This window comes from Myxine glutinosa, chromosome 8, assembly GCF_964187855.1.
Source record: "Myxine glutinosa chromosome 8, kmMyxGlut1.1, whole genome shotgun sequence".
NCBI lineage: Eukaryota > Metazoa > Chordata > Myxini > Myxiniformes > Myxinidae > Myxine > Myxine glutinosa.
The window spans coordinates 112,251,745-112,258,302 of NC_136268.1; positions in this window are offsets into that span (position 1 = coordinate 112,251,745).

A 6,558-nucleotide genomic window follows, 5' to 3' on the forward strand; every position below is an offset into this window, starting at 1 on the left:
GTGGGCGGATTCGGATGAAATTTGGTGTAGATGTTGGGTGTGTGACAGGGATGAAATTGTTCGATTTTGGAGAAGATCCGAATACAGATCCAGATACAATAATATTTTTAATTTCTAAGTGAAATTATTTCTCCACCATTCAGAGGTAGGGCCAAACACGATATATGTGTAGCACGATGTTTCAAATAGTTGTGGACCGATTATGACAAAACGAGGTGGATGAGTTGGTGAGGTGTCAAGAACAAGGGAGGTTAGATTTTGGTTCATGTCCGGGCCCAGATCCAGCCTGGTGGAGGTATGCTCTCCACCGAGTGCCGTTATAGTTTATCTTGAGGGTTCTGGAACCAAACAAAAATATACTTATAAGTTACTAGTGGGAGTACCCGAGGAGAGGGAGTGGTGAGGGAGGGAGTGGGGGGGGGGGGGGGGAGGAAGGAGGAGGGGAGGGGGATGTGAGCGAGAGGGAAGGGAAAGATGTTGGTTGAGGAGGGGGGCTTTGACAGGCTCCTACATTTTGGGGGAGAGGGGAAGGGAAGGAGGAGTGCAAAGAGTGCTTCATAACTTCAGTGTTGCCCAGGTAAAAACAGTAAATTGTAATACCCTCTGCCACCATCAACAGATGGCGCTACACGGTACACATTTACATAGAGAATTTACGCTCCTCTCCCGGTCCCCCACTCCCCTGAATGAGGCTGTGGCCACATAGCCTATGTTAACACCAGACAAAGATGTATTTGTATTTGTACCCTGAGTAAAGTATATACGTGTTTATAGCTGGAGTACCCAGCGTTGTTCAATCGAAAATGAAACATTAACATATTTGAAATGAGGGAAAATATAATGGAAAAGCAATTACATCCAAATCAAAATCCATCACAAATGTCAAATCATAATTTTCCTTTTTCGTTGAAAAAATGCTTCTGAATGTGCCGTTGATCACGTTTCTGAGTTAAGTTTGATGACGTTCAGGAAGAAGAAGCCTTACCACCAACTTCGACCGCTTCCGGAATTGTTTGATTAAATTTGCATTCAAATGTCTGGTAATTGTTTTGTATTTATTTATGGAAATGTGTACTTGTCATTAATCATTAATCAAGAAATAAATAACTGTCATTAATCAAAAAGCCTGAGAATATATAATATTGCTGCAATTATATGTAGGCCTATAGAATGATTTTTTTATTTTTTTTTAAACGAACTTTTTGCCGAAAACACTCCCAAGTCACTGATGAACCACTGAAAGTTTGACGAAGATCCGTTCAGCCACCTCTGAGAAAAATGACGACACACAGACACACAGAACAACGGCTCTCGTATATAGTAGACGAGCAGGAGTACTCGGCATTTTCCCCAAGATACATTTTAACTTCCAACAAAATGCATTTGTTCATCATACAAGACTTTATTTAAGACGATATAAAAGACTTGAAAAAGTAAGGGGAAAAATATTTAACCCAGACAGGATTCAAACCCACAATCCCCAGCTTGGGAGTGTGATGCTTTATCCATTAGGCCAGCACGTTAGATTTGTGCAATAATATTTTGAAGAGTTATAAAGTGTGTATATATTTATATATATTTATTTATGTATATATATTTATATATATATTTAATTTTAAAGCAAAAACGATAGCACTTTGGTGGAATTTGTTTCGAAAGCCATTAACTAGACCCATTGACCGATGTATATTCCAAGTTTCAGCTAGTTTCAATGTATAGCCCTTGAGATATAAGCACCAAGACATTTTGGGCGGACGGACAGACAGACACAAACGTGATTTCGAGGATTTTCTAAAGAAAAATGAAGAATGCATAAATGAACGTTGCTGAAATTTGGAACATATTACCTCGACATAAAAAGTATTTACTTCTGAAATTTACAGCTGATTTCGTCCAGTCGAACCCGAGGAACGTATTTTCAGTCCCCATGTTAAAGCTGCATACGGAAAAACGATCCCTTATATAAAGGGAGGGGCGCTTTGACTATCCCTTTGATCCCATGGAGAACTAGAACGGCACTGGTTAGAGAGCATACCTCAACCAGGTGAACAGCTTACGTTTTGTATCCCAGAGTAGACCAGAAAATCACAATACAGAATCACATTTAATCAAAATCATCCGTCTACAACTTTTTGAGATATCCTGCTTTGTATCGTTTTAGCCCAATCTCCCAATGGTGAAAAATCACTTTAAAATTAAATAATTCTCATAACCGAATCCGTATTCAGATCTTCACCAAAATCGAATCGATTCTTCCTTGTCTCACGTCCAACCGGTCCACCAAGTTTCATCCAAATCCGTCTGCAACGTTTTGTGATATCCTGCTTTGGTATCGTTTTTGGCCTTATCTCCCAATGGTGAAGAATCACTTTAAAAGTTATTGTAGCCGGATCCTAATCCTAATCCGGATCCTAATCCGGCTACTCCAGGGGGAGGTGAAATTCACTGAACGTGATGTGCAAGGTGTGCAGAGTAAACCGGGTGTTCATTTACGTCTGAAGGATGTCGAATAAATAAAGAAAATATGACACACACATGACACGAGGCCCAGTCTTCAGACTTTGGCACGCTCACGCAGCTGCACCGTCAGATAAACTGTTTCAACCTGCCATTTTTGACGGACTTTATACTAGTATATATGTGTATATGTATATATATTTATATATGTATGCAGTATATACATACACAAATCTCACCCCCAAACTTGATGAGAAAGCAAAGCACAGATCGAGTCTCACCCCAGCAATTGCTGCACAACCAGGACTTCTGCCTTTGTTTGTTTGTGACCATAGAGCAGTACCACACAGTACTCAGTCTGCAAATATTTGAGTACCACACGGATGTCTCCGAATTTGTAGGTGATGTGTTGGTATAATTTTGCGCTTGACGTCAACGACATGTCATCGGGTCAGTGCGCTTCTTTGGCTCAATATATATAATTTTCTTTTTAAATGCATGCCATATATCGTTTTTGATAAAGGCATATCTTTTTTGTATATCTATATATACATACATATATCTGGGCAGTGTCTGTTGTCACTGAACTACTCTCTGAAAGTTTTGTTTCCGTGGTTGTGAAGTGTTTTTAATAACGTGGTGGTGGTTTTGAATTACGTGGTGGTGAGGTGTTTTGAATTACGTGATGGTGAGGTGTTTTTAATGATGTAGTGGTGAGGGGTTTTAAATTATGTAGTGGTGAGGGGTTTTAAATTATGTGGTGGTGAGGTGTGATCGTCCCAAACTTCCAGTCTGCACCTACTCCTCTCCAATGTATTTGCTGAGGGGTTCTTTTCTGAATTGTTTTTTTTTTCAACCTAAATCTTCAACCTAAATTACTTATAAAAATGCAATTTCAGATTATGCAATTGAAAATGCAATTTCATAAAAATGCATAAAAATGCGATAGGGAAATAAAAAATGTATTCAGACCCCTTCACTTTTTTCACATTTTGTTATGTTGCAGCCTTATGCTGAAATCGTTTAAATTCATCTGCGATAGCTATATCTTTTTGGTATCTAAATGTCTATAAAGCTCAGTTGACTTTTTGCTCCACCAAATAACAGCAAAACGGAGTTGAGTAAAAGGGTGAAAATTATACAGATGCTGTGATAAATAACTACCTCTGTCGGTTTGAATGTTTGAAAGAGAATAGACGTCTGGATCAATTTTTGAATTTTATTTAAATCCGGATTTTTATATATATATATATATATATATATATATATATATAATTATATAAACGCGAGTTGTCTGTGTGTGCGTCCGCATTTTATTCGGAGATGGCTGAACGGATCTTCATCAAACTTTCAGAGGTTCATCTTCAGAGGTTCATCAGTGAGTGCCTGGGAGTGTTCTAGGCAAACAAAAAAAAAAAGATCGTTTTTTTGGAGTTAAAAAAATAAAAATCGCTCGATAGTGCCGAAGCCTTTTAAAATTAATGACAGTTATATACAAGTACACATTCGCATAAATAAATACAAAACAATTACCAGACATTTGAATACAAATAAATCAAACAATTCCGGAAGTGTACAAATTTGGTAGTACGGCTTCTTCTTCTTCTTCCTGATCGGCATCACACAACTCAAACGTGAGCCACATTCACTCAGAAACGTGAGCCACTCCCATTTCTCTCCTGCCTCCCCCCTCCCCTCCCCTTCCCCCCTCCTTCCCTCCTCCTCTCCCCCACCCCTCCACCTCCCCTTCCCCCCTTACCATCCCCTTCCCCCTCCCCTCCACTCCCCTTTCCTTCCCCCTCCACCCCCTCCACCCCTCCCCCCCTCCCCTCTCCTCCCACTCCCCCTCCCCCTCCCCTACCCCTCCCCCTTCCCTCCCTCCCTCTCCCCCTCCACCCCGTCCCCTTCCCCCCTCCCCTCCCCTCCCCTCCCCCCACCCCTCTCCTTCCCCCCACCCCCGCCCGGAAACGCCGGGTACTTCTGCTAGTATATATATATTTTCTACACGTATATATATTCTTACATGCGTACTATATATTGTTTCTGCGATAGGTATGTCTTTTTTGTATGTATATATTTTTTTACACGTATATGTATTCTTCCATGGGTACTATATATTGTTTCCGCGATAGGTATATTTTTTACACGTATATGTATTCTTCCATGCGTACTATATATTGTTTCTGCGATAGGTATGTCTTTTTTGTATGTATATATTTTTTTACACGTATATGTATTCTTCCATGCGTACGATATATTGTTTCCGCGAAAGGTATATTTTTTACACGTATATGTATTCTTCCATGCGTACTATATATTGTTTCTGCGATAGGTATATCTTTTTTGTATATATATATTTTTTTACACATATATGTATTCTTCCATGCATACTATATATTGTTTCTGCGAAAGATATATCTTTTTTGTTTTTACATGTATATGTATTCTTCCATGTGTACTATATATTGTTTCTGCGATAGGCATATATTTTTTGTATTTATATTTTTTTATACATATATGTATTCTTCCATGCGTACTATATATTGTTTTTGGCCCTATCTCTTCATGGTGAAGAATTACTTCAAAAATTATAGCATCCTGATTGGGATCTTCACTCAAGTGGAATCAATTTGTCCTTATCAAACATCCAACCTATCCACCAAGTTTCGGCCGAATTAGTCCATAAACTTTTGAGATATCATGCTCACAATCTGACAGACGCATGAAAAAACACTCATAGAGTGACACTTGGCAAAACAGAACAAAGTAGAATGGCAGTCAGTAGAGCATCCTTTTGACCTAAAAAATAATTAGTGATTGAATTCAGTGACCTGATGTGCAAATCGTCTTCAAAGTTTAAGTTAACCGGATGAAAATTGACAATTTTAGAAATTGGGTCTATGTTGACCTTTTGGCCTATGTTGACCTCAAAAATAGTTGGTGGTTGGTTTCCCTAACTTGATAGGAAAATCCTTTTCAAATTTCAAGTCAATCGGATGAAAATTAAGGATTTTATAAATTCGAAAAAATTGGTTGACCTTTGGCCTATGTTGACCTTATGACTTATGTTGATCCAAAAAATAGTTGGTGGTTGAATTCAGGTAACTGATATGAAAATCCTATTCAAATTTCAAGTGAATCGGTTGAAAATTGAGGATTTTAGAAATTCGAAATTGTTGTTGACCTTTGGCCTATGTTTACCTTTTGGCCTATGCTGATCTCAAAAATAGTTGGTGTTTGAATTCAGTTAGTTGATATAAAAATCCTATTCAAATTTCAAGTCAATCGGATAAAAATTGGGGATTTTAGAAATTTGAAAAAAGTGGTTGACCTTTGGCCTATGTTGACCTTTTGGCCGATGTTGAACTCAAGAATAATTGGTGGTAGAATTAAATTCGCCGATATGAAAATCCGATTCAAATTCCAAGTCAATCGGATGAAAATTGAGGATTTTAGAAATTCAAAAAAACTGGTTGACCTTTGGCCTATGTTGACCTTTTGGCCTATGTTGACCTCAAAAATAGTTGATGGTTGGTTTCAGTAAGCTGTTATGCAAATCCTATTCAGATTTCAAGTCAATCGGATGAAAATTGAGGATTTTAGAAAATTAAAGAAAGTGGTTGACCTTTGGCCGATGCTGATCTCAAAAATAGTTGGTGGTTGAATTCAGTTCGCTGATGTGAAAATCCTTTTCAAATTTCAATTCAATCGGATGAAAATTGAGGATTTTAGAAATTCGAAAAAACTGGTTGACCTTTGGCCTATGTTGACCTTTTGGCCTATGCTGGCCTCAAAAATAGTTGGTGGTTGGTTTCAGTAAGCAGTTATGCAAATCTTATTCAGATGTCAAGTCAATCGGATGAAAATTGAGGATTTTAGAAAATTCAAGAAAGTGGTTGACCTTTGGCTTATGTTGACCTTTTAGCCTATGTTAATCTAAAAAATAGTTGGTTGTCGAATTCAGTTCGCCGATATGTAAATACTGTTGAAATTTCAAATAAATCGGATGAAAATTGAGGATTTTAGAAATTTGAAATTGTTGTTGACCTTTTGGCCTATGTTGACCTTTCGACCTCAAAAATATATAGGATTTTGTGGGAC